Source organism: Leucoraja erinacea, chromosome 2 (assembly GCF_028641065.1).
Source record: "Leucoraja erinacea ecotype New England chromosome 2, Leri_hhj_1, whole genome shotgun sequence".
In the NCBI taxonomy this organism is placed as follows: Eukaryota; Metazoa; Chordata; class Chondrichthyes; order Rajiformes; family Rajidae; genus Leucoraja; species Leucoraja erinaceus.
This window is the reverse complement of record NC_073378.1, coordinates 14,664,465-14,692,114: the sequence shown is the minus strand read 5'-3', so window position 1 is coordinate 14,692,114 and position 27,650 is coordinate 14,664,465. Positions and strand designations below refer to the sequence as shown.

Here is a 27,650-nt window from a genome sequence, read left to right as displayed (position 1 = left end):
TGCTGACTGGTGAATGTCATTGGCTCATTGGGAAAAAAAACATAAGCAGAAGTTTTCAGAACCAAGGATAACCGACCGGTAATGTTAAATGTCCGCCTGGCTTCACAGCCATGTATCTCTAGCTTCTTAAAAGTTGTCTCCACTCCTTCTCCCCACCTCTTTTAAAGGACTTACCGTACACTGTGCTTTAGCCATCTTAATTACAGTGTGTGTGTGTGTGTGTGTGTGTGTGTGTGTGTGTGTGTGTGTGTGTGTGTGTGTGTGTGTGTGTGTGTGTGTGTGTGTGTGTGTGTGTGTGTGTGTGTGTGTGTGTCTTTCTCGCCTTGGCTTTGCACCATGTGAATTTCACTCAGACAGCGCTACCCCCGTTTGCCCTGTCTCCTGCCTGCAGTGTGTGGGTGGTGTGTGTGGGTGGGGGGGACTCCTGTCTGAAAAATATGGACTCTTTCCCTCCCACCCACCCCTCTCCAATCACCACTTTACACCCAATTACCCACACCCTCCGTGCTGCACAACATCGCATCTCCATCATCAACAATTAAAAAAGTGGAGAGGCTTTTCAGAAGACAGAAAAGTCGGAAATCTCCAGGACCGAAGACAGAAAAGTCGGAAATCTCCAGGACCGGACAATGTTTCCCCCTCTACTCTCTAGCTCTGTGCCGAACAACTGGCACGGGGTCTATACAGACATTTTCAACCAGTCCCTGAAAACCTGTACTGTCCCTGCCTGCTTCAGTCTCCACTATTGTCCCGGTGCTCAAAAAGGCAAGGATTACTGGACTTAATGACTACAGGCCTGTCGCACTGACCTCAGTAGTCATGAAGACCCTCCAAAGGCTTGTGCTGGCCAAGCTGAAAAATATCACGAACTGGACCCTCTGCAGTTTCCATATCAGGCCAATAGATCTGTGGATGACGCAGTCAACCTGGGCCTGCATTTCAACCTCCTGCACCTAGACCACCAGGGGATCTATGCGAGGATTTTGTTTGTTGATTTTAGCTCTGCATTTAACACCATTGTGCCAGAGCTACTACACTCCAAACTCTCCCAGTTGACTGTACCTAAACCCCTCTGTTGGTGGATCACCAGCTTTCTGACAGGAAGCAGCATGCGAGGCTGGGAAAGCACCTCGGACCCGCAAACCCTCAGCATAGGACCCCCCCCCCCCCCCCCCCCCCCCATAATTATATTGTTGTTTCATGATCCATTGATTGAACAATTAAGAATTTGGAATTCACTCCTAAAACAAGTAATCTGATAGCTTCCCAAATCTATTACCTTGTGTGCAACATGTGGGTCCGATTTTACTAATTTATCTTAACATGGAAACAAAGCAATAATGTTCCTTTGTTTTGGATTGGCATAACAGGAAACAGTTTCTTTGCGCCCAACCCAAACAAATTATTGAACATTTTGTTGAACAATTATGTTGCATCATTCATTAACCTGCAGAGTTCAAGAATATACAAGTTACATTCATGTGACCAACATTAAAAAATCCGCAGTTTAGCTGTCCTATTGTAGTCCTTTCAAGATCAATGTTTTTATTAGAAAAGGTTCAGCATTAGATTTTAATAGCAATGTTACAAAATTTTGATATTTTAAAAATCAAGTCTGTAATTTATCCCATCAGATAAAGCATAAAAAGTTTAATTTGACACCCAATTCACTTTCCTATCTTCAGTATTAAAAATGTTATGGCCATTTTCATACTCGGAAATTAGCATCTTGTTCCCTATTGCTTTTTCATTGACAACACAAAAAGCTGTGATCGAGAACAGTCAAAAGCCCATAACTTTCTTAAAAATTAAGAGAACTAAAATAAATTTTCAGCTATTATAGATTGAAGCATTCTGAAACAAATATGACACAATCTTACTTGGATGACTTGAAATTAAAGCATATAATTAGTTAGTTAACTAATCTATCCATTTCTTAAGAATAGATTAACATTTTTAAATAGCCTAAGTGTCCAAATAACATTCACACAAGAATTCACAATATAACATAATTTTTAAATCTCATTGGTCATGGGTTTATAGGCCAAAAGGAACGAATTTTATGTTTAATACCTGTAAATTAATGGCCATTTAAATCAGCTTGCGAGTGGGTTTTTTTGGAACACGATCAATTGGAATGTTGCGGTTGCGGTGAATTTAAACCCGTATCCGCAGCAAAAACACTGCCGGTTCGTTCATTTGCAACTTAGAATGTGAATTAAATGCACCGTAATATCTGGCCCGTTGTCGGCGTTGATGGCTTCAGAAACTGATCTTAAAATCACTGCAGCGATTAACTTGTCGGGAGAATTTTTTTTTTTTTTAAAACACAGAACGGCCATCGGAACGATTCTTCAGCAAAAACTTGCACTCCAACAAAATATAATCCAGGACCAGGTCAGAGAAAACCGCGTATTAACCCCCCCCCCCAAACTCGCCAAAATCGCACACGCGGACAGTGGCAGAATTGCAGCACCGCTGAAGGTAAGTATTGTCACATACCTAATTATAGCAGTTGAGATGAGGCCTAACCAAGGTTTTGTGTTGGACTGCTCAACTCGGCAAGTACTTGTAGGGTTCAATGAAGAGCTACGTTCAGGCAGATTTATGAGTCAGCAGATTAATACATATACACTTTTATATATAAATACTTTTTATACTCAATGTAACAAATGTATTCTAATGTATTGCAAATTATGTTCAAATCAGATGCCAACAACGAACACTGAGCAATCTTATTCTTTCACGAAAATAACAAAACACAAGAGATATCACACTTTCATTCAACTGTCATCCTGCCTCAGGTGCAGAATGTATAAAGCAGATCCACATATAGAAACAGTTAAAGAAGGAATGTGGAACTAATTCTACAGAAGCATTTATTCAGCCTGGCTTGAATTATTCATAAAATGAGAATTTGTGTGGGTAGAATGTAAAACAACAAACACAATGATGCCACCAAAGATCAGATAAACTGTAAATAAATTGTTCTACATCAACAAGCTGTCACATTACTTCGAAAAAAAATAATGGTTAATGCATTCTCTGCATACTTCAACTGAAAAATCTGTTATTTATTATCAGAGCTAGATCAGAAGTGTGGTGGAAACAATTACTATGGACATCTCTAAACTCAGGTTATCAAACTATTTATGCCAATGCAAAAGGGTCTTGACCCAAAACCTTGCCTATTCCTTCGCTCCATCAATGCCGAGTTTCTCCAGCTTTGTCTACCTATGCCAATGAAAGTCAGTTTACTTTACCTATGCTTTATGTTGCATCAAAATACAGACTCGCAAAACACAGCAGGTAGTTTCTGCACAACTGCACAAGTCCATTTGATTTAACCTTGCTTGTCAACGACAGTCAGTTTTGCAAGCTGGCTGCTCAGTTTTAATTCCTCCACATCCTTCCCTGCCAAGACAGTTGGAACATATGCACCCATCAGACTTCTAAAAATCACACCCTTTCAATTGAATAGGACACTGCCAAAAATGAAGAGGTTAGTACTTTATTCTGTAATGGAATGCATCTTCCCATCATGCAATTATTGGCCTTAACGTGCTGCATAAAACCTGGAGCATGAGCCCTAGAAATTATGACAAGCCCATCTTATTCCCCAGCAGTTTATAGAGCATTCCGCAGTGTAAATTAATAGAAACATAGAAATTAGGTGCAGGAGTAGGCCATTCGGCCCTTCGAGCCTGCGCCCGCCATTCAATATGATCATGGCTGATCATCCAACTCAGTATCCCGTACCTGCCTTCTCTCCATACCCCCTGATCCCCTTAGCCACAAGGGCCACATCTAACTCCCTCTTAAATATAGCCAATGAACTGGCCTCAACTACCCTCTGTGGCAGAGAGTTCCAGAGATTCACCACTCTCTGCGTGAAAAAAGTTCTTCTCATCTCGGTTTTAAAGGATTTCCCCTTTATCCTTAAGCTGTGAACCCTTGTCCTGGACTTCCCTAACATCGGGAACAATCTTCCTGCATCTAGCCTGTCCAACCCCTTAAGAATTTTGTAAATTTCTATAAGATCCCCTCTCAATCTTCTAAATTCTAGAGAGTATAAACCAAGTCTATCCAGTCTTTCTTCATAAGACAGTCCTGACATCCCAGGAATCAGTCTGGTGAACCGTCTCTGCACTCCCTCTATGGCAATAATGTCCTTCCTCAGATTTGGAGACCAAAACTGTACGCAATACTCCAGGTACAGGGTCTTGGTGAGACCACACAACTGCAGTAGAACCTCTCTGCTCCTATACTCAAATCCTTTTGCAATGAAAGCTAACATACCATTCGCTTTCTTTACTGCCTGCTGCACCTGCATGCCTACCTTCCATGACTGGTGTACCATGACACCCAGGTCTCGCTGCATCTCCCCCTTTCCCAATCGGCCACCATTTAGATAATAGTCTGTTTTCCTATTTTTGCCACCAAAATGGATAACCTCACATTTATCCACATTATACTGCATCTGCCAAACATTTGCCCACTCACCCAGCCTATCCAAGTCACCCTGCAGTCTCCTAGCATCCTCCTCACAGCTAACACTGCCCCCCAGCTTAGTGTCATCCGCAAACTTGGAGATATTGCCTTCAATTCCCTCATCCAGATCATTAATATATATTGTAAATAGCTGGGGTCCCAGTACTGAGCCTTGGGGTACCCCACTAGTCACTGCCTGCCATTGTGAAAAGGACCGGTTTACTCCTACTCTTTGCTTCCTGTTTGCCAGCCAGTTCTCCATCCACATCAATACTGAACCCCCAATGCCTTGTGCTTTAAGTTTGTATACTAATTTCTTATGTGGGACCTGTTTAATAATGAAATGTTTAATTGTGGAAAAATAACATGGGGACATGATTATGGTCCCAACCCAAAATGTCACCAATCCATGTTCTCCAGAGATACTGCCTGACTGGCTGAGTGACTCCAGCACTTTGCCTTTTTTTGGTAAACCAGCATCTGCAGTTCCATTGTTCACTGTCCAAGTGAGGCCCAAAATAAATTGAAGAAACAGCACCTAATTTCACTTGGGCAGCTCACAATCCAGTGGTATGAAGATTGATTTCTCCAACGTCAAATAACCCATGCTTTCCCCCTCTCTTCATACTACTCACATCCCATTTCTCCGACTAGTTCTACGGTCCTCCTGATTAAATGTTACTGTTTGTATGCTGCGTTGTCACCTACCCGTCAGTTATATGAACCATTCTACATTTCCTTAATCATCATATGCTTTGATCTCCCCGACTCAAAGAAGGGTCCCCACCCGAAACGTAACACATTCCTTCTCTCCAGAGATGCTGCCTGTCCAGCTGAGTTGCTCCAGCATTTTGTCTGTCTTCTGTGTAAACCAGCATCTGCAGTTCCTTGGTACACAAAAATGTTGGAGAAACTCAGAGGGTGCAGCAGCATCTATGGAGCGAAGGAGATAGGCAATGTTTCGGGCCGAAACGTTTGGGGTTCTGCCCGAAACGTTGCCTATCTCCTTCGCTCCATAGATGCTGCTGCACCCGCTGAGTTTCTCCAGCATTTTTGTGTACCTTTGATTTTCCAGCATCTGCAGTTCCTTTTTAAACAATCTGCAGTTCCTTGCTACACGTTTTGTCTGCAGTTCCTTGTCTAGATTATTAATTGAGTTGGTCAAGAGGCAGAAGCCCTTGAAAATAGGTTAAAAAAAAAAAATCAAGGTATAGAACGCATCCCTCACTGACCACATTACCCAGTACAAAACCACATACAATAATTAATACAATAAGTTGAATAACAGATATCTATTGTTCAACCTTAGAAGACATAGAAGCCAAGAAAATTAGTGGTATTACTTTGTTGTCCAATAAAAGTGGCTCATCAGTGTTAAGCAACTGTCCAAACTGTCCAACTTTGTTCCCCAGGTGACTGAGATAGTGCAAATGTCAGGCTGGTTTCCGCTGAGATGACTAACATTTTGCAAAGTTTCTGTTCTTAATATTATTGCGCTCAAAGCCACAAAAGAGACTTTCATGGAATTTATTGTGTTACGATGAAGCGCTACAAAATACAAGCTTCTTTAAGATCTGCATGGATATGTAATACAGAATGGACACCAGCAGGGTCATTACATTGGTATTTGTACTTTATTTGCAAATGCCGTTTATTCAAACAATTCAAATGCATACATATAGAATGTTGACATTGACATTTTTAATAGCATATTATTCTTTCACAACACTAACACGCCAAGAGTTCTCGTCCAATCACATACTTAAATAGTTCAAAAACACAAATTTTAACTCAAGGCCCCAGAAATCCGACCATCCGCCAGAGACTCCCCGACACAATAGCTATAATGGCAGTCGACAGTGCCAAAGTGATGTAAACTTGTACTGAGAGCTTAAGTGAAACAATGTTTCACTCATGGATGTGTACCATCCTTATTATAGTAATCATGGATACATTTTATGAAAGCAAATGTGTTTAAATCTCAAAGGTACACAAAAAAGCTGGAGAAACTCAGCGGGTGCAGCAGCATCTAAGGAGCGAAGGAAATAGGCAACGTTTTGGGCCGAAACCCTTCTGTTTAAATCTCAATGTTGCTGCTATGCGTTGGGTAATAAGAACTGGCCACAATCACATCACAATGCTGAAATGTGCTGCTCTGTGGTAAACGATGCATGAACCACATTATGAAATTGAAGCCTTTCGGTATCAAAAAAAGCACATTTTTTCATAGAATACCTTTGAGATTTACAATGGCTCACCAATATTGACCCAATGTGTTCTTAGTGGCAAACAAGATCACAGCAATTAGAAGATAACTTTACAGTCACAAAGAAATCCAAGTGTAATTGTTTTTCCATCATTTGCATAATAGCATCAGTGAACATGTCAATCACAGCCTACAAAATGAAATATCATCTCATCTAAAATAGACTCCACAGAAGTTCAATGAGCATTTGCCCTCTGGCTCTGCTCCACTGAAGGAAAAGTAATGTATGTATTCACTACCCATTCTCATCTTTCGACACTAAATCCTCACTGTTGCCAATATTAGAGGTCAAAATGCTGGGGCTACCATGTGCAAAAAGATTGAACATTTTAACTTCAGGCATGTCTGGAGCTCCTTTCAGGATTAGAGTCAGCCACAAATCTGTAAACAAGAGATTACAAATGTTGTAATCCGGAGAAAAAATAAAACTAGAAAAACACAGCGGGTCAGGCAGCATATGTGAGAGCAGATGGGTGGTCAATGTTTCCCATCAAGACCCTGCATCAAGTTCCAAAATAAGCAGATTTCAATGAAGCTACAGATACAACCTTAATGTTATTCCATTCTAATTATCTTTGCAAAGGTGGTTTTACAGCAATGATTGGATTGTATTCAATTTATTGTCATTATCTCATAAGAGACAACAACATGGATTTTCCTTACAATCAAGTAACATAAAATAAATAATAAATAAATAAAACTTTTTTTTTTTAAAGCACAAACGCAGAAGTCCATGACACAACACAACCCCACAGCGGCACCAAAGTTGAGGAAGGTACCGTAGTCCAGCCAGCCTCCTTGCCGATCTTCCCACATGTTCACCCGTGTCGGGGCCTCCCGAGCACCCGCAGTCGCCACCACGGGCTCAGACCCTCACGCCGGGAAGATGGAACGCCGACGCCGAAACCTCGATGAAGAACATCCTCAGCGGCCCGGACATCCAGATCAGCCGCCCCCCACCGCAGTCAGCGGATCCTGAAGACCACAGGCCGATCCGGGCGGAGTCGCAGGACTCCGCGATGTTGATCAGCGCCGCACGCATTGGGAGCTCCGCAAACCACAGCTCCACGATGTCGGTGCCGCAGACCCATCACCCCGGGGCTCCAAACGGAGGTCCCCGGCAATGCATCACCAGCCCTGCGATGTATCAGCGCTGCCCCGCCGCTGCTGGAGCTCTGGTAGGTCCCGGCAGGAAAGGCCGCGCCAATCCAGTAGGTAGGCCGCTGGGGTGGGGCGAGGACGCACATAACAAAATAGATGGAGCACAATTTCATATAACAATCATATCCAAGGTGAAAAACATCAACACGAGACAGAAGAATTGGTTCGTTCCCATAAGTTTAGGAACTTTGTCAGTCCATCACCAGCATCAAAATAATTGGGAAACACAAGCAGACAGACAATAGGTGCAGGAATAGGCTATTTCGCCATTTGAGCCAGCACTACCATTCAATATGATCATGACTGATCATCCACAATCAGTACCCCGTTCCTGGCTTCTCCCCATATCCCTTGACTCCGCTAACTTTAAGAGCTCTATTTAACTCCCCCTTGAAAGCATCCAGAGAACCAGCCTCCACTGCCCTGAGGCAGAGAATTCCACAGACTCACAGTATTTCCTCATCTTGGGGAAATAGTTCTAAATGGCTTACCCCTCCATTATTCTTAAACTGTGTCCTCTGGTTCTGGACTCCCCCAACATCAGGAACATGTTTCCTGCATCTAGCATGTTCAAACCCTTAATAATCTTATATGTTTCAATAAGAGACCCTCTCATCCTTCTAAATTCCAGAGTATACAAGCCCAGCCGCTCCATTCTATCAGCATATGACAGTTCTGCCATGCTGGGAATTAACCTTGTGAACCTATGCTGCACTCCCTCATCCACAATATCTCAGAATCAAGATCAAAGAGCCTGTGTCACAATCACAGTAGGCGGGCTTGCAAATAGAGTGTCCTCCATAATGTTTAAGACAAAGACCCATCATTTATTTATTTGCCTCTGTACTCCACAATTTGAGAATTGTAATAGAAAAAAAATCACATTTGGTTAGTGTACATTGTCAGATTTTAATAAAGGCCATTTTTTAAATATTTTGGTTTCACCATGTAGAAATTACAGCAGTGTTTATACATAGTCCCACCCATTTCAGGACACCATAATGTTTGGAACGCAGCAGCGTCGTGTAAATGAAAGTAGTCATGTTTAGTATTTTGTTGCATATCCTTTGCATGCAATGAAGTCTGCGATTCACAGACATCGCCAGTTGCCTGGTGTCTTCTCTGGTGATGCTCTGCCAGGCCTGTATTGCAGCCATCTTTAGCTTATGCTTGTTTTGGGGGCTAGTCCATTCAGTTTTGTCTTCAGCATATAAAAGGCATGCTCAATTGGTTCAGCTCGAATGATTGACTTGGCCACTCAAGAATCTACAATTTTTTAAGCTTTGAAAAACTCCTTTGTTGCTTTAGCAGTATGTTTGGGATCATTGTCTTGCTGTAGAATGAACCACCGCTAATGCGTTTTGAGGCATTTGTTTGAACTTGAGCAGATAGGATGTGTCTACACATTTCAGAATTCATTATGCTACTACCATCAGCAGTTGTATCATCAATGAAGATAAGTGAGCCAGTACCTTCAGCAGCCATACATGCCCGCCATAACATCCCCACCACCGTGTTTCACAGAAGAGGTGGTATGCTTTGGATCTTGGGCAGTTCCTTCTCTCCTCCATACTTTGCTCTTTCCATCACTCCAATATAAGTTAATCTTAGTCTCATCTGTCCACAATACCTTTCTCCAGAACTGTGGTTGCACTTTGAAGTACTTCCTGGCAAACTGTAACCTGGCCATCCTATTTTTGTGGCTAACCAGTGGTTTGCATCTTGCAGTGTAGCCCTGTATTTCTGTTCATGAAGTCTTCTGCAGACAATGGTCACTGACAAATCCACACCTGACTCCTGAAGAGGGTTTCTGATCTGTCGGACAGGTGTTCGCCGATTTTTCTTTATTATAGAAAGACTTCTTCTGTCATCAGCTGTGGAGGTCTTCCTTGGCCTGCCAGTCCCTTTGCGATCAGTAAGCTCACCAATGCTCTCTTTCTTCTTAATGTTCCAAACAGTTGATTTTGGTAAGCTTAAGGTTTGGCTGATGTCTCCAACAGTTTTCTTCTTGTTAAAAGTTTCCAAAGGTGAGGGAAAGACTGGAGGAAAGACGAGGTGCTGAGAGCTCTTATACCTGCATTAAGGAGGCATTTAAACACACCTGAGCAATTACGAACACCTGTGAAGCTATGTGGCCCAAACATTATGGTGCCCTGAAATGGGGGGGGGGGGGGGGGGGGGGGGGGGGGGGGGGGGGGGGGGGGGGGGGGGGGGGGTTTTGGGGGGGGGGGGTGGGGGGGGGGTGGGTGGGTGGTGGGGGGGGGGGGGGGGGTGGGTACGGGGGGGGGGGTGGGGGGTGGGGGGGTGGGGGGGATGAGTAAACGCAGCTGTACTTTCTACATGGGGAATCCAAAATTAATTAAACACCGTTTAGTACAGAAACCAAAGCAGCCTCAAGCTGGAGACACGGGAAAGGTTGGAAATTTTAATCAGAATCAAATTGCAGACTCTGAAGATTAATATCTTAAATGTAAGATATCAACCTTCAAAATATTGTAACAGTAAAAGCAAACAACCCTTAATAAAGTTGGGTTTAACAAAAGGCAACATTGAAAATATACGAGGGTGAAATATCAAACAGTATAGGAAGATTTGATGGTGAATAAAGATCTTTACAAAAGCTATGGGTGAAATGGAAAGCTATTGAAGTGGACACAAATGAAAAAGGAAAATGCATTTTTTACAAATACAACCACCAGAATCCTTTACTACATGGAATAAAAGTGATTGCTGAAAAAACTAATCTTAACATGACATGTTATAGATTAAAAAAACTAAGATCTCAAGAGATGTCCTGGTGTGAAACAAGATTCTGAGCCAAGATAATTAACACCACATGAACCCTCTCTGACCAGTCAGCCTACACAATTGTTTTAATTCAACAGCGCAGATAACTATCATAAATGGAAAAACTGCAATGCATAGACGTGCATCCAGAAACTAATTTTATGAAAAGACAAATTCTGATAGACGAAAGATATTGCAGTCTACATGAGAAATAACAAATTACCTCAGCAGATGTGAAATTTAATAACATTTTAATTTTTTTGCGTAGCTCATAATGGGTATTGGAAAGGCTCCCAAAGACAGCAATGAACGTGAAATGAATGCCTTTATTATGAAGGCTGGTGGGAAGAAACAGAACTGGGTTATTTCTGAAACAGAGATGGACGTTATAAGGGAAATGTGAGTGGAAACTCCATCGAGTCCAAATATTATGCCTAAATAATGATTTGGACAGTTTAAAGTGAAAAGGCTGAATACTCTTAATTTTTCCAATCATTATCTTGATGGAATTTTAACCTATCCAAGACAAGCAGCGTGGAAGAAACAAATGAACAGTGGCAGATGGAGAAGTAGACAATAATAATTTTTAAGTGCTGGAGTAAAACAGCAGGTCAGACAGCATTTCTGGATGGCAAGGATAGATGATGTCTCAAGTCAGGACCATTACTAGGTCGATTGTAGTGGGGGATAAACCTGGAAAAGAGAAGGGGGTGGGACAAAATCTGGCACCCGTCAACTACTGAGTTATTGATGCATAAGCTCAGTACTAAACTGCGCAAGGGAAATTGGGTAAACTGGATTTATTATGGGGAACAAGGAAATGGCAGATGAACTGAACAGGTACTTTGGATCAGTCTTCATTAAGGAGGACACAAACAATCTTCCTGATGTATTAGTGGCCAGAGGATGTGGGGTGACGGAGGAACTGAAGGAAATCCACATTAGGCAGGAAATGGTGTGGGGTAGACTGATGGGACTGAAGGCTGATAAATCCCCAGGGCCTGATGTCTGCATCCCAGGGTACTTGGGAAAGTGGCTCTAGAAATCATGGATGCATTGGTGATCATTTTCCAATGTTCTATAGATTCAGGATCAGTTCCTGTGGATTGGAGGGTAGCTACTGTTATCCCACTTTTTAAGAAAGGCAGGAGAGAGAAAACAGGGAATTATAGACCAGTTAGCCTGACATCAGTGGTGGGGAAGTTGCTGGAGTCAATCATAAAAGATAAAATAGCAGCACATTTGGATAGCAGTAACAGGATCGGTCCGAGTCAGCATGGATTTACGAAGGGGAAATCATGCTTGACTAATCTTCTGGAATGCTTTGAGGATGTAACTTGTAAAATAGACATGGGAGAGCCAGTGTATGTAGTGTACCTGGACTTTCAGAAAACATTTGATAAGGAGATTATTGGGCAAAATCAGGGCACATGGTATTAGGGGTAGAGTGCTGACATGGATAGAAAATTGATTGGCAGATAGGAAACAAAGAGTAAGGATTATCGGGTCCCTTTTAAGAAAGGCAGGCAGTGACCAGTGGGGTACAGCAAGGCTCGGTGCTGGAACCGCAGCTATTTACAGTATATATTAATGATTTAGATGAAGGGATTACAAGCAACATTAGCAAATTTGCAGATGACACAAAGCTGGGTGGCAGTGTGAACTGTGAGAAGGATGCTATGAGAATGCAGTGTGACTAGGACAGATAGGGCAGATGCAGTTTAATGTGGATAAATGTGAAAACAGGAAGGCAGATTACAATCTAAATGGTGTCAAGTTGGGAAAAGAGGAAGTACAACAGGATCTGGGGGTCCTTGTTCATCAGTCAATGAAAGTAAGCATGCACGTACAGCAGGCAGTGAAGAAAGCGAATGGCATGTTGGCCTTCATAACAAGTGGAGTTGAGTATAGGGCAAAGAGATCCTTCTGCAGTTGTGCAGGGCCCTAGTGGGACCACATCTGGAGTATTGTGTGCAGTTTTGGTCTCCATATTTGAGGAAGGAATTCTTGGTATTGAAGGAGTGCAGCGTAGGTTCACAAGGTTAATTCCCGGCATGGCGGGACTGTCATGTGCTGAGAGAATGGAGCGGCTGGACTTGTATACTCTGGAATTTAGGATGAGAGGGGATTTTATTGAAACAAGATTATTAAGGGTTTGGACATGCTAGAGGCAGGAAACATGTTCCCGATGTTGAGGGAGTCCAGAACCAGAGGCCACAGTTTAAGAATAAGGTTGCAAGCCATTTATAATGGAGATGAGGAAACACTTTTTCACACAGTTTGCGAGTCTGTGGGATTCTCTGCCTCAGACGGTGGTGGAGGCCGGTTCTTTGGATACTTTAAAGAGAGAGCTAGTTAGGGCTCTTAAAGATGGTGGAGTCAGGGGATATGGGGAGAAGGCAGGAACGGGGTACTGATTGTGGATGATTAGCCATGATCACATTGAATGCAGTGCTGGCTCGAAGAGCCGAACGGCCTACTCCTGCACCTATGTCAATTGTCTATTACTGAGGGCCAACATTTTAATGAGAGCGATTCAAATGTGCAGCAAAGATTTCTGACATTGTGAGCAACCAACTTGATCACCATAAGAAAACAATACTGATCTTTAAGCCAAAAAGTAAACCAAGGCAACTCACCTAAATGCAATAAATGAGGAACCAAAAAGACACAGGCTAAGACAGCTGCATTTGAACTTCTAGAGGACAGGTGAATCACGCTCCGACTATGCAAAGCCATTCAACATCCATTTGGTATGAAGGAAAATAACGATTTACCACCTAAAATGCTCACTCGGCCATATGTTTAAACGGTAACCTGTTCCAATACTTACATCTTAATACCACCTTCCAAATGCTTGTCCTCGACCATCAAGGATGTCATGGGCAATAGATATAAAGCAGTAGCACTGGAAGATTTCTCCAAATCACCACCGCCTCGAAAATATATTGTCATTCCTTCATTGTTGCTGCTTATAAATCCCGGAAATCTACATCGAAAAACTGACTGGTATCTAACAATCTCAGATCAAGCGGACAGCACCAAAATGGTGCTCTCACTCTTATATTTATTTTATTCTATTATCATTAATTTTGAAGAAGTGTCTTTGACCTCTATTCTTCTATCTGTAGACATTGCATCAACTGCTTACTGTTTCTAACATTACTGTTTTTTTAAATAGTCAATAATCAAGTTCAGCAAACAATTGGTAAGGCAAACAATATATTGTATGAAGATTTGAGTCCAATAACATCTTGCTCCAGTTACAAAGAACCCTGGTGAAAGCTCACTGAGAACATTCTGTACAGGAGTAACACAGCGAGACAGGCAGCATCTCGGGAGAGAATTATTGGGTGGTGCTTCATAAGGTCATGTGATACGAGTAGAATTAGATCATTCAGCCCATTAGGTCTACTCCACCATTCAATCACGGTTGATCTATCTCTTCTTCCGAACCCCACTCTCCTGCCTTCTCCCCATAACCTCTGACACCCGCACTAATCAAGAATCTAGGTATCTCTGCCTTAAAAATATCCACTGACTTGCCCTCCACAGCCTACTGTGGTAAAGAATTCCATAGATTCACCACCCTCTGAGTAAAGAAATTTCTCCTCATCTCCTTTCTAAAAGAACATCCTCTAATTCTGAGGCTATGCTCTCCAGTCCTAACCTCTCCCACAAGTGGAAACATCCCCTCCTATTCTGTATGTTTCAATGAGGTCCCCCCTCAATCTTCTAAACTCCAGCAAGTACAGGCCCAGTGCTGACAAATGCTCGTACCTTCTTCGACCCAAAACGTCACCCATTCCTTCTCTCCACAAATGCCGGTCCCGCTGAATTACTCCAGCATTTTGTTTCGATCTTTGGTGTAAATCAGTATATGCAGTTTCTTCCTACACATTCTGTACATGTCTGGTCTCCACATTTAAAGCTACAATCATGATAGAAACACAGGATTTTTTTGCCAGATTGATTCCTTTGATGGAGAGTTTATCATGATGAGTATTTAAATAGTCCAAGCACAAGTGCTCGGTTGAGTACGTTGACAGCAGCTTTTTTTTCTTAACCATACAAAATTAGTAAATGTGCTTTAGAATTTGAATACGTTTCTTAATAATAAACCAATGAAAATAATACACTGGTAATAATATTTCCAAAATATCTTAAACTCACTTCAATAAGTAGCCATATTTTAATGCCACTCAATGCAAGAAGCATTCAAGAGAAACACAAGAGGATGATTAAGCAAAACGTCTGTCACATAAGGTACAGACTTAGTCCTTTGACATGGAAAGATGAAGTGCATCAAAAGATGCTGCTTCATCTATAGAAATACAAATAGGAATCACACAGAATACAGTGCATTTTTAACAGCAAATGCATTCCGTTTTCATATTAAGTGCACATTAATGTAATTTGGTTGTGCTACCTTGTGTTACAGCCAAACATCAGAAATCTGAAGAAGGGTCTCGACCCAAAATGTCACCTATCCCTTCTCTCCAAAGATGCTGCCTCACCCGCTGAGTTTCTCCAGCATTTTCGTCTACCTTAGAAATTAAGAGTTACTCACTTACATATTGAAACTGTACCGATTTTTTAAAAAATTAACTCAGAACTCTGTAAATAATAAAACTTGCATGCAAATGATGCCTTGAACACCGGAGGCTGTCCAAGAGCCGTTCATACAATTGTCATCAGGGATAAAGCTGGGAGACAAATGATTAGAAATGCTAACTAATTCAGAGCTTAATACAATTCAGTTTCATGGTGATTTTAATGGAGAACGATAATTGCAGATATTGTTGTTTGGCTAAAGGTACAATGTTAAAATAATGGCAACAAATGATTTAAGAAATTTGCTTAAGCTTAATGCAAGAGTCTGAGAAGCTGAAGCACTGGTGTGAGATTCAAATGGAGGGACAAAGTCATTGATGGTTTTGAATATTAGACTTCCAATTTTACTACCAAACACCAAACCAGGCTGATGGATGAATAAAACAATGCAAGTTTGGATACCAGCCGTTTCAACAAAACTCCAGTTAATGAGTTCAGTAAACGATCCAAGGGGAGCTCAGGGAACAACCCATGGGAAGCATTGTAACAGCTAAGTAGAAGCTGAGAAGTTGGAATTTGGAAGTTAACAAAAATGGGATTCAGCAGAGGTCAACAAGAGTCAAGAGTGTTTAATCGCCACATCACATCAATAGAAAAATGAAATTCTCACTGGTTTCAGATTTACAGTCCCATCAACACAATGGCAAATAAAAATAAAATACTCAACACACAATAAACCAATAAACAGTAATACTTGGTGACTAGACCGTAACAGTCACTGAAGTCATGAAGTTCAACCAAAACAAAGATGGTCGTAGATCATAATTGCTGAGGTAGGTTTCTGTAATTTCCAAGAATATGATGGTTGATATTTACTAACACTGTCAAATGATACAGAAATTAAAACATAAATAGGATATAGTGAGCGTTTAGATACTAAACTCAGGGTTAAGATTGCAGACCTATTGGGCCTGAGACAGCAGTTTGGGAAAATGATGAAATTATTACCAGGGAGTAATCCCTATCCAGTGGTCAAGTATATCAATAATGTACTTGTATTTTTGCGACTTGACAGTTTATTATCAAACCTTTACACAAAAGAGAAGCAAAACCAAAATAAAACATGTCAACACGTAACCAGGGAGCATGCGACCCAATTAAACCTTTGCTTGTTATAATCTTGCCGTTGCACACCCCGTCTCCTCTGTTCCAAAACATTTGCGAAAGATCCCCCGCATTGCCTCCACCCCCTTAAAATGGAACGAAATAATTTCAACAAATGACCATTCACCAAAACACATCCAATTTCCGACGGGGTAAAATCAACTTTGCAATGAACACCTTGATCAGATCATGGTAATGAAAGGTAATGCTAAAAATGTCTCTCCACTCCTCGAAATGAAGGAGCATCGGAAAATAAAAGGGTAATAATTCGGGACAGATTTTGAAAAGGATAATTACCTCGGAACAGAGTCTTGGGCGGCTCACAGAAGGTTACATCCGATGGGAGAAGCTCGGCGCTGTATTCATTCAGACACGAAATCTTACAATTTAAAAGAGAGGGCAGGGAGGATAGAACAACAGCGATTACCCCGCCTGCCACTCCTTCTGCAGCGTGTGCGCGCAGGAGAACGAACCGTGCTGGCTCCGGAGCTGAAGCACTGGCTCACGGCACTCCAGGTGTAAAGGCTTGCACACTCGCACACTCGTCGTGTCGTGTCGGGCTCTGTCGTGTCGTGTCGGGCTCGGCTCTGCTCTGCCCTCCCACGAGAATCAAATCAACGCGACGACAAGAACCCAGAACCCAACCGTCCCCTGCACTTGCCCTGCACGGGCCACCCACCTCTCGTGCCGATTCGTTGGCTGGCGCGCCTGCGCACTGAGCCCCACCATCCGCTCGCCGGCTGGTGCGCCTGCGCACTGAGCCCCACCATCCCATCAAAGATCCTAGAGGAACTCTAGGATCTTTGCGTCCCATGATGTCAGTCGCCGTCCGACGGCCGCTCGGCCCGCGCGTTGCATGGCAACCGGATGCTGCCTGTCCCGCTGAGTTAGTCCAACATTTTATATTCAGATTCAGATTCAGATTCAGATTCAATTTTAATTGTCATTGTCAGTGTACAGTACAGAGACAACGAAATGCATTTAGCATCTCCCTTGAAGAGCGACATAGCAAACGATTTAAATTTAAAAAAAAAATAATAAGTGTGGGGGGGGTGATTGGCAGTCACCGAGGTACATTGTTTAGTAGAGTGACAGCGGCCGGAAAGAAGCTGTTCCTCGACCTGCTGGTTCGGCAACGGAGAGACCTGTAGCGCCTCCCGGATGGTAGGAGGGTAAACAAAATCTGAACAGTATCTACAGTGCGAACCAGGATCTTTGGTGCGAACCAGCATCTGCTGCTCCTTCCCACACGACCTGTCACTCACCTTGGCAAACGGCGGGTTCTTGGTTCTTGGTCCTCCAAAATATTCCAAATGGAATTTAAACTGGAGGTGGTGGAGGAAGGACTTAAGCCAGAAAGGGTTATTGGGAAGAAAGAGCTACTTTAAATTTAGTTGCATCTGGTTGGGTAACTAAAGTTGGGTGGAGATTATTCCATGCTTTAATTGTGCGGGGGAAGAACGAATTGCTGTACACATCTGTCTTTGTAGCTGGGATCACAAATTGGGTCGGATGCCCTCGTCTGCTCCTAATTGGTTTGGGTTTGGTGTAGGTCTGGTAGTCTATGTCGAGTTGACCATTTAACATTTTGTAAAAACAGGTCAAACGGTGAGCTTCACGTCTGTCTTGGAGAGGATTCCACCCCAGAGAATTCAGAAGTTTGGTGACACTCGCTTCTCTCTCATAGGTGTTAGTAACAAATCGAGCTGCCTGCCTGTTCGATGGAATAATTTTTTTTATTTGTGTATGGGTCCCATGCTGCAACTGCGTAGTCCAAATGAGGTCTAACAAGGGTAAAGGGTAAAGGCGGGGAAGGCAATCAGTCCAATCTGCCCGTAAAATAGCAGGAGACAGCAGGAATGGGTGATATTTCGGGTTGAGAGAGACCCTTCTTCAGACATGACTTTGTGTTCTCCAGTGATGCTGCCTGTCCCGCTGAGTGACTCCAGCATTTTGTGTCTACAGTGTAAACCAGCATCTGAAGCCCCTTCCTACACATTTCGTCGACCTCCAAACTGGGTGGAATAACACAGCCCTTTGCTGGGAATTTGCAAAGAACCCCGAAAATACTTAGTAAAAGCCGAGAAAGCGCTGAGAAACAACCTTCGTGGTCCATTGAATGCTTAGGAAGGAATTGCAGATGCTGGTTTGCACCGAAGATAGACACAAAATCAATGCTGGACGAATTCTGAGGGACAGGCGGCATCTCTGGAGAGAAAGAGGATGCTCCAGAGATGCTGCCTGACCCGCTGAGTTACTCTAGCACTTTGTGTCTATCTACGCGGTCGACGGTTCAGCTTCGTGACCGCTATGATTTCAGTGTCGATTCAGCAAGGGAGGTTTTATTATCCATGTTCACCAGAGATGCTGCCTGACCCGATTAGTTACTCCAATACTCTTGAATCTTTTTTTATATAATCATTCTTGGTACAAAGGTGACATACATATTTCAGAGCAGTAAACAGCTATTTGTTACCTTTTTGTTCGATTAAGGCGAGAAAATTAAGGTTTTCTGGGGATCAAAGGCAATAAAGGAATTGCAACCCTGGTTGTCTTTTGCATCTGAAACACCCTTCGCAAACCATTAATTCAATCCCACAACCCAGCAAAGGAGTGAAACTGATCCATGGCGTGATCATGTTTGACCCTATGATAAATTTTAAACGGTACTGGAGTACCATCACTTGCACTGCTAAACAATTGCAATATCCACTAATTTGTTATTGTTCATCATTCTAACCTAGTTTAGTGTCTCTATTCCTCAATATTGACCCTTTCACATTTTCAGAACTTTTACCTCCAGCCATGGCTTCAACGCAAAGCTGTGAAATTCACTCCCTGAATTTACAACTCTTTTCTCGAGCAGGACACTGCATGAAATCTTACTCTTCAGCGAAACTTTGATCATCTTTTGGCTTGTCCACTTATGTGCTCCATATTATTTGACCACACACGAGTCAAAATAACGTGTGATACTTGGTTGTGTTCACAATGCTAAGTTATTACAAGCTTTGAGGAGAGACTAGACAGGCTGGATTTGGTCTTCAGGGAATGGAGAAGACAGGAGGGGCACCTGATTGCAACTGTATCACAGTATGGTATGGCAACTGTTCTGTCTCCGACCGGAAAGCATTGCAGAGGGTGGTGAAAATTGCCCAATGCATCACCGGTTCCTCGCTCCCCCCCATTGAGTCTGTCCAAAGCAACTGTTGTCTGCGAAGGGCGCTCAGCATCGCCAAGGACTGCTCTCACCCCGACCATGGACTGTTTACCCTCCTACCATCCGGGAGGCGCTACAGGTCTCTCCGTTGCCGAACCAGCAGGTCCAGGAACAGCTTCATCCCTGCAGCTGTCACACTACTCAACAATGTACCTCAATGTACCTCGGTGACTACCAATCACCGCCCCCCCGGACACTCCTCCCACAGGAAAAACACTATGACTGTATGCATGTAAATAGATTTATTTATTGAAATCATATTCTATGTCGCTCTTCCAGGGAGATTCTAACTGCATTTCGTTGTCTGTGTACTGTACACTGACAATGACAATTAAAGTTGAATCTGAATCTGAAAATTAAGAGGGGCATTGGTAGATGGGAAACGTTTCCACTCAGAAGAAATCAAGTTCAAGTTCAAGTGAGTTTATTGTCATGTGTCCCTGATAGGACAATGAAATTCTTGCTTTGCTTCAGCACAACAGAACATAGTAGGCATTGACTACAAAACACATGAATAAATAAACTGATAAAGCGAAAATAACAGATAATGGGTTATTAATGTTCAGAGTTTTGTCCGAGCCAGGTTTAATAGCCTGATGGCTGTGGGGAAGTAGCTATTCCTGAACCTGGTCGTTGCAGTCTTCAGGCTCCTGTACCTTCTACCTGAAAGTAGCAGGGAGATGAGTGTGTGGCCAAGATGTTGTGGGTCTTTAATGATACTGCCAGCATTTTTGAAGCAGCGACTGCGATAAATCCCCTCGATGGAAGGAAGGTCAGAGCCGATGATGGACTGGGCAGTGTTTACTACTTTTTGATGTCTCTTCCTCTCCAGGGCGCTCAAGTTGCCGAACCAAGCCACGATGCAACCGGTCAGCATGCTCTCTACCATCCAGAAGGCATAAGCTTAGTTTTAGAGGTTGGAGATTTAGAGGTGATCTGAGGAAGAATGTTTTCACATCGAGGAAGGATGAAGGCTTTAACACACTGCAAGCAGGTACTCTCAGAACATTTAAGTATTCAGATAAACAATTAAAATGTCATGGTATGCAAGGCTACAATCAAATGCTGGAAGGTGGATTAGCAAGACAGTGGGCCAAAGGTTCTGTTTGTAAACATATGACTCATGAGCTTAGTTAGAAGAGACACAGAAGAGCAGCTGCTGCATTACACTTCCAGTGATCCATTTTCATTGCTGTCCATCAAAAGCTTTTTATAATCATTTTGAACAGACGGATTTCCACCTCAGGCTCCAATTTCCTCCCACATCCCAAAGACATGCTAGCTACTGGATTCAATGGCTTATATAATTAAACCAAAATGTAAGCGAGTGGTAGGAGAATCAGTGTTTGAGATAGAACAGATAACAGGTAAATAAATGGCAGCATGAGATTGATGGGATTGTTCAAAGAGCCATTATACACTCAATGGGTTGAATTGCTTACTTCATAGAAAACATAGAAACATAGAAAATAGATACAAGAGGAGGCCATTCGGCCCTTCGAGTCAGCACCGCCATTTGTCGTGATCATGGCTGACCGTCCCCTATCAATAACCCGTGCCTGCCTTCTCCCCATATCCCTTGACTCCACTAACCCCTAGAGCTCTATCTAACTCTCTTAATTCCATCCAGTGACTTGGCCTCCACTACCCTCTGTGGCAGGGAATTCCATAAATTGACAACTCTCTGGGTGAAAAAGTTTTTTCTCACCACAGTCTTAAATGACCTCCCCTTTATTCTAAGACTGTGGTCCCTGGTTCTGGACTCGCCCAACATTGGGAAAAATTTTCCTGCATCTAGCTTGTCCAGTCCTTTTATAATTTTATATGTTTCTATAAGATCCGCACAGCATGATGCTGCCCTCACCATGCTTCACCGTACGTATGGTACTGGCTAGGTGATGAGCGGTGCCTGGTTTCCGCCAGACGTGACGCTTGTCATTAAGGCCAAAGAGTTCAATTTTAGTTTCATCAGACCAGAGAATTTTGTTTCTCAAGCCTTTTGGCAAGCTTGAAACATATAAGATTGTTAAGGGCTTGGACACACTAGAGGCAGGAAATATGTTCCTGATGTTGGAGGAGTCCAGAACCAGGGGCCACAGTTTAAGAATAAGGTGTAAGCCATTTGGAACGAGATGAGGAAACACTTTTTCTCACAGAGAGTGGTGGGTCTGTGGAATTCTCTGCCTCAGAGGGCGGTGGAGGCAGGTTCTCTGCATGCTTTCAAGAGAGAGCTAAATAGGGCTCTTAAAAATAGCGGACTCGGGGGATATGGGGAGAAGGCAGGAACGGGGTACTGATTGGGGATGATCAGCCATGATCAGATTGAATGGTGGTGCTGGCTCGAAGGGCCAAATGGCCTACTCCTGCACCTATTGTCTATTGTCCAAGCGGACTGTCATGGGCATTTTGCTGAGGAATGGCTTCCGTCTGGCCACTCTACCATAAAGGCCTGATTGGTGGAATGCTGCAGATATAGTTATCATTCTGGAAGTGTCTCCCATCTGCACAGAGGAACTCTGGAGCTCTGTCAGAGTGACCATCGGGTTTTTAGTCACCCCCTGACCAAGGCCCTTTTACCCCGATTGCTCAGTGTGGCCGGGCAGCCAGTTCTATGAAAAGTCCTGGTGGTCCCAAAGTTCTTCCATTTAAGAATGACGTAGGCCACTGTGGTCTTCAAGACCAGCAATGCTGCAGAAATTGTTTTATACCCTTCCCCAGATCTGTTCCCCAGAATTGTTTTATACCCTTCCCCAGACACAATCCTGTCTCGGAGGTCTACAGACAATTCCTTCATTTTCATGGCTTGGTTTTTGCTCTGACGTGCACTGTCAACTGTGGGACCTTATAGAGACAGGTGTGTGCTTTTCCAAATCATGTACAAACAATTTAATTTACCACTGGTGGACTCCAATCAAGGTGTAGAAACTTTTCAAGGATAATCAATGGAAACAGGATGAACCAAAGGTCAATTTTGAGTGTCATAGCAAAGGGTCTAAATACTTATGTAAATGTGATATTTCAGTTATTTCTTTTTAATTACTTTGCAAAATTTTCTAAACACCTGTTTATCTTCTTCATTCTGGGGTATTGTGCGTAGATTGATGATTTAACATTTTTTTTAAAAACCATTTTAAAATAAGGCTGTGACGTAAGTGAAGGGGGTCTGAATATTTTCTGAGTGCACTGTACACATACCCACAAGTACACACACACACACATATATATACTAGACCAAGTACAGACCCGTTGGGTCTGGTCCCCAAACGTGCTTCAGACCCCGAGTACGGGGAGTGGGGAGGTGAGCGGGGGGGGTGTTGTTACCGAACTGAACTCACTGTGGAATGAATGCATTAACGGAGCCACTTTGCTGCTGGATCGGAAGTTGTCCGTGCCGCTGATGGTAAAGTCTGTGAAAGCGGCCCCATTAGAGACTGTGAGGCCTCGCATCCTCGCCGCTTCTGACACGCCGGCTCTGTCATGCTGGCTGTTCCCCTGCTGCTTGAAAAGCAGTGGTTGAAGATCCGATGTTTGGCTTGAGGCAGCGTGACAGAGCCGGGCCAGGAAGAGCAGGAAAAATGTTGCCGTTTTTCGAGCAGAGCGCTTCAGACTCCGAGTACTGAGTTATGGTGGGAGGCCAGCAGGCAGCGACAAAATGAGTGAGTGGGGGGGGGGGGGGGGGGGGGGGGGGGGGGGGGGGACTAAGTGGGACCCGTTGGCCTTCATGGCGTGATTGACAGGAGAGAGAATCTCAACATTTTTTAAACACTAATAATACTTTTATTTTTCATCGATGGGAAAAATCCTCGCCACCTTATGAGCGGAGGGGGACTCTGAGTAAAATGGCCAAAAATCACAGCCGTACGTAGTAGCGTTTTTTCTTAAATCAATATAAAACGCAAACAGAAAGTGGTCAAGATTAGACTTTTAATTATATAGAAAGCAAGGCAACTTTATTTAGGCAAGGCAACTTTAATAGGCAAGGCAAATTTAATTAGGCAAGGCAACTTTAATTAGGCAAGGCAACTTTAATTAAGCAAGGCAACTTTACTTAGGCAAGGCAACTTTAATTAAGCAAGACAACTTTAATTAGGCACGACAACTTTAATTGTGCAAGGAAACTTTAATTAGGCATGGCAACTTTAATTAGGCAACACAGCTTTAGCATTTACAAAACCAAAGGCAACACAGCTTTAACATTTCCAAACTATATTTTCAAACCACATTAAGGGCACTGACAGATCAGTAAAACCACTCACAGTTTAGTAGACATGTGTTCAGTGTTATTCACAGCTCAGACTGAGAGACGTGACCGTCTCGCTCCCCCATCTTGCAGAGACTGACTGAGGCACTCAACACTTCCGGGTTTTATAGTCCCTCTGGAAGGGGCGTGGCCTTCAGGAGTGAGAATCTCAACATTTTTTAAACACTAATAACTCTTTTTTTTTTCATCGATGGGAAAAATCCTCTTGCCCTATGCAGCAGAGTAGGACTTTGAGTAAGATGGCCAAAAATCACAGCCGTAAGAGTTTTTTCTAAAATCAATATAAAAAACAACAGGAAGTGGTCAAGATCAGACTTTTAGTAATATAAATATAAACATGCGGGTTTGTAGGTAAATTGGCCGATGTAAATTGCTCCTGGTGAGATAACTAGTCTGAACTGATGACCAATGCTCGGCGTCGGACTAGTGGACCAAAGGGCATATTTCCATGCTGCATCTCAAAACTAAACTAAACTAATCTCGACTCTGACCCCACCCTCCCCCCATCCTCATCATCCTCCTATTTTCTCTCCCTTCAAGAGTTAATCCTATTTCCTTTTGGAAGGTATCATTGGATCTGGATCTTGAACCACAGTATTTCATATTATTGCAGCAAAGTAATATATTAGCGATGTTACAAAACTTACCTTCAGCTGCGCTGCAGTTCTGCCACTGGCCGTGTGCGTGACTTTGGCGCCTTTGGGGGGCTAGGCGGGATTAAAATGCCGTTTTCTACTGCTTATCGGAGGCGGACTTCCTCGGGCTGCCAGCTGCTGAAGAACAATCGATCGGACTTCCGTTCCCGATTTTTTTAATTCTCTTCCGGATGGATTTGCAATCCTCCATATGTCTGTTATATTTGTATTTCTTATATACGTATTTAAAAGTTCGCTGGATTTTGATTTTGTATTATATCTCTTTTGTTGTGAGGATTTATCCAAGTACTGATCCAGAACACAATTGAAATCTTCCCCAATTATCAGGTTTTGCTGGGTGGAGTCTGAAATTATATTCAAAATGTTATTTAAAAATTGTGGGTTATCAAAGTTGGGAGCATAGATATTTACCATAGTAAGTGGCGTAGAATATATCTCCTCAGAAACTATGACGTACCTGCCATCTTTGTCTGCTATGGTGTTTTTATGTTTAAATGGTATGCCCTTACGGATTATAATTGCAGTACCTCTGGATTTGGAGAGATAAGAAGAGTGATATATTTGACCGATCCAGTTAGACTTCAGCCTGGTCTGAGCGTGATCTTTAAGGTGCGTCTCCTGTAAAAATATTATATCAGCATTAATTGATTTTAATTGGGCAAGAACCTTACCCCTTTTAAATGGCTTGTTAATGCCCCTAATATTCCAGCTACAAAATGTAATTCCTCCAGTTTTCTTCAGAGGGTCATCTTGCATTAAAGCTTACATGGATTCACTTGTTTCAGATGGGGCAACACAATAAATCAGCCTTTTGGGTGTTGGGTGGGTGATCCCAATTTCAGAACCCTGCTGGTATAGCACAAGAAAAAGTGTCATATGAAGAAAAAGCGAAAAAAGTGCTAAGTTATGTAAATAATACAAAAAAACAGTATTTAAAGATACTGTGTCCACTCCCTGGTGGGAAATTTCAGGTGAGCTTCCGTAGGTGTTAATTACATTTAGCTCCGCCCCTTACAAAATGATATTACAGAGAAGAAAAACCGGACAAAAACCGGAATGTTATATGAACAGAAAGAAAACAGAACAAGTACTGTAAGTAATTCATCTTATAGCTTGGTCTAAGTAGGTATTTATTATTTCAATACCATATTTAATTTAACAAAAATTTTGCTTATCTCTCTCTCTATCTCTCTCTATTAAAAGTCTCTCTCTCTCTCTCTCTCTCTCTCCCATCTCTCTCTCTCTCTCCTCTCTCTCAACATCGCTCTCATCTCTCTCTCTCATATCTCTCCTCTTAAACACATACTCCTCTCTGGATCTCTCTCTCTCTCTCCTCTCTCTCTCTCTCTCTCCTCTCTCTCTCTCTCTCTCTCTCTCTCTCTCTCTCTCTCTCTCTCTCTCTCTCCTCTCAAGCTCTCTCAAGGTCTTTCTGAGTGTTTGGCTATAAGTCCATATCCTCTTGCCACTGGTGACAGATTATATTTGATTCTTTCAAATATTTTCATTATTTTCAACATATTTGTTCAATCTCCCTTTCACCTTCTCCACTCCAAACAGAACAAATATTGGGGACAAAAAACTATGCTGTTATAATGTCACAGCTGTCAGAAGTCTCAGTGTTGGCATCAAATACAGATGCACGTGTCCCTTGAAATTGAATTTCACAGCATTTTCGCACAATCTTATTCTGAAACTAAATATGACAAGATTCGAGAGATATAAAAAGAATAGGAAATAGAGAATAAATATGAAATGCTATTGTCTGGAACATAAGTCACACAGTAAAAGATTTAACAGACACATGAAATAGTTGGGAAGGGAATTAAGGACAATGTGGCATCAAATGTTACTTACTTACTTACTTACTCCTGGCATGTAGGGCAGCAACGAAGGTCCTCCATTCCTGTGTGTTCTGGGCTAGCGTCAGGACTCTACCCCGGGTCAGGTCCATTGTTTTCATTTCCGCCTCTACAGTTCGACGCCAGGTGGTTTTAGGTCTCCCGCTTTTCCTTTTCCCTTCCGGTGTCCAGTGCAGGGCTATTCTTGGGATGCTGTCTGGTTCTCTTCTCAATACATGGCCAATCCAGTTCCAGCACCTTCTCATGATTTGATTTGATTTTGATTCAATTTATTGTCATTGCACTTTTCAGTGCAACAAAATGGTTTAGCCTACAGTCATAACATAGAACAAATAACAAACACTCAACACAGTTTAAAGTCCCAAAGTCATTGTCTCTTCCCTCCTTACTCTCCCTCTGCGCTGAGGCAATCCAAGCCTCCGATGTTGTGACCCCGCCGGGTGATGGTAGGTAAGTCCCGCGGCTGAATCCGTGCTCCGCAAACAGGCCGGTTCAAACTCTGCGGCCCGGGGCGGTCGAAGCTGCCGAAGCTGCCGCCCTCCAGTCCAGCGGATGCAGCTGTAGTTGCGGGAGCTCAGGAAAAACAGGTAACTACCTGTGACCTGCGAGCTCCCGATGATGTCGTCCACTGGCCCGTGGCCGAGCCTCCGAGGCTCCAAAGTCGGGTCGGAAGTTGGGTCGCCCCGCAACCACAGCCCCGAAGTCGGCCAGCCTCGCGTTGGTAAGTCCTGCCTCTGCAGCCTCGAGGTCGGTCGCAGTTGGAGGCCGCCAGCTCCGTGATAGGCCTCAGCGCAGATGGACACGGAGACGGGGGTATGGCAGGAAAGGTCGCATCCCCCCCGAAGGAAGAGTCAAAAAACATGTTCATCAAAACAAAAAACAACAAACCCCGACCCCCCCCGACCCCCCCCCCCCCCCCCCCACACACATACACAACTAAATAAACTGTAAAAATGGGACAAAAAAAACAAAAAAAGAAAAGACAAATGGACTGCAGGTGAGCCGGCCGCAGCTGCAAGGCAGCGCCACCACTTCCGGATGATGATGGTGTCAATGATCTCTTGTTGGCATTGAGCAAGGAGATCTTGATTGGATCTGGTGTTTGGCCAAAATATTCTCAGGATCCTTTTCAGGTTCTTAGTGTGGAAGTCTAACAGCTGGTTGATGTCGCTCGCTGTCATTCTCCAGCATTCCGACCCAAATAGGAGGGTGGAGAGGACACAGCTCTGGT

General features: G+C 43.1%; 1 protein-coding gene and 1 long non-coding RNA gene across 5 annotated transcripts in view; both read right to left on the bottom strand.

Moving 5' to 3' along the window:
- The window catches only part of mpp7a (MAGUK p55 scaffold protein 7a), a 408,735-nt gene extending 391,644 nt beyond the window's left edge, over window positions 1-17,091 (bottom strand). For all 4 annotated transcript variants that reach the window (XM_055651874.1, XM_055651881.1, XM_055651863.1 and 1 more), the window contains exon 1: window positions 16,721-17,091. The gene's annotated coding sequence lies outside the window, so the exon portion shown is untranslated. The remainder of the gene's footprint in view (window positions 1-16,720) is intronic.
- A 7,392-nt stretch (window positions 17,092-24,483) lies between these two features.
- Window positions 24,484-27,207, bottom strand: LOC129706262 (uncharacterized). Its single transcript, XR_008725025.1, has 3 exons — window positions 26,423-27,207; window positions 25,018-25,178; window positions 24,484-24,904 (listed from the first exon to the last, which is right to left on the bottom strand). It is a non-coding gene; the product is annotated as an uncharacterized LOC129706262 (long non-coding RNA).
- Window positions 27,208-27,650: the final 443 nt, after the last annotated feature.